The following is a 1,277-nucleotide window of genomic DNA, read 5'->3' as shown; positions in this document are numbered from 1 at the left end:
GAGGAGGAGGAGGAGGAAGAGGAGGAGGAGGAGGAGGGGGAAGGGGGAGGGGGAAATGAACTCTGAGCTGGAGAGATGGCTCAGTGGTTAAAAGTACTGACTGTTCTTCCAGTGGTCCTGAGTTCAATTCCCAGCAACCACATGGTGGCTCACAACCATCTGTAAAGGGAACCAACACACCAGCAACAGTGTACTCATATAAATAAAATAAATAAAAAAGAAAAAAAAGGAAATGAAACCTCCTGAAACTGTGAAGCTTCTGTATGGCAAAGGAAACCACCATTAGCACAAAGTAGAAAGGGAAGAGATTTCCACCAACTACACATCCAATAGAAGACTAATATCCAAAACATAACGAACTCAAGAAATTAGATATCAAGAAACTAAATAATCCAATTTCAAAATGGGTTACAGATTTAAACAGATAATCCTCAAAAGATGAAACTCAAAACTTTAAGAAATACTTAAAGAAATGCCTAACATTCTTACTCATTATAGAAATGCAAATCAAACTACTCTGAGATTTAATCTTATACCCTTCAAATTGGCTCAGGTCACCAAAACAAATGGCAGCTCATGTTGGGTAGAGAACTAGAATGGAGGATCAAGTAGAGAGAGGGAGGGAAGAGGAGGACAAGAGGAATATGGGCAGAGACAGCTGTAATTAGAAGTCATTTGAGGGGCAATATAGGAACCTAATACAGTAGAAGCTTCCTGAAATGTATGCACAACTGAAGGTGAGCTAAATCAACTCGTCAAAATGGGCGGGGTGGGGGTGGGGGAGTGGGGAGAAGACTAAACCACAAATGTATATCTCCTGACACCAAATGCAGCTAACAGTACCGGGAGTGGGTTATATCAGATGGAGATGTTGACCAAAAGTGTCCCATGGGAACATACAAACAACCCAAGCTGTTGCCAAAACTAGAAGTTGCTCGCCCCAAACTGACATCAAGGCTACATTGCTAAAGACAACAACTACACAACTCATTGACCATGCAGAGCTGAGCTCCACAGGATGCCTCACACCTACATGTTAGCATCTTTGGTACAGGCAGGTACTCAGCACACTACCAAAGGAGAAAGGTAAACACCAACCTAGCCACAGATCCTTGGATCTATAATGGTGTTCTGCCTATAAGATATGCTAGGGCAACGGTGGCACAAAGCTTCTGGGACTAACTAACCAATCTCTGATGTGACTTAAGGCCACTCTATGAGACAGAATCCGTACTCTGCACTGCTTGGATGGCCAAGAACGAAAGACTAGGTAGCTC

The sequence above is a fragment of the Mus pahari genome, chromosome 12 (assembly GCF_900095145.1).
Source record: "Mus pahari chromosome 12, PAHARI_EIJ_v1.1, whole genome shotgun sequence".
NCBI classification, from domain to species: Eukaryota; Metazoa; Chordata; class Mammalia; order Rodentia; family Muridae; genus Mus; species Mus pahari.
The sequence above is the reverse complement of the archived record's forward strand: the minus strand, read 5'-3'. Positions refer to the sequence as shown.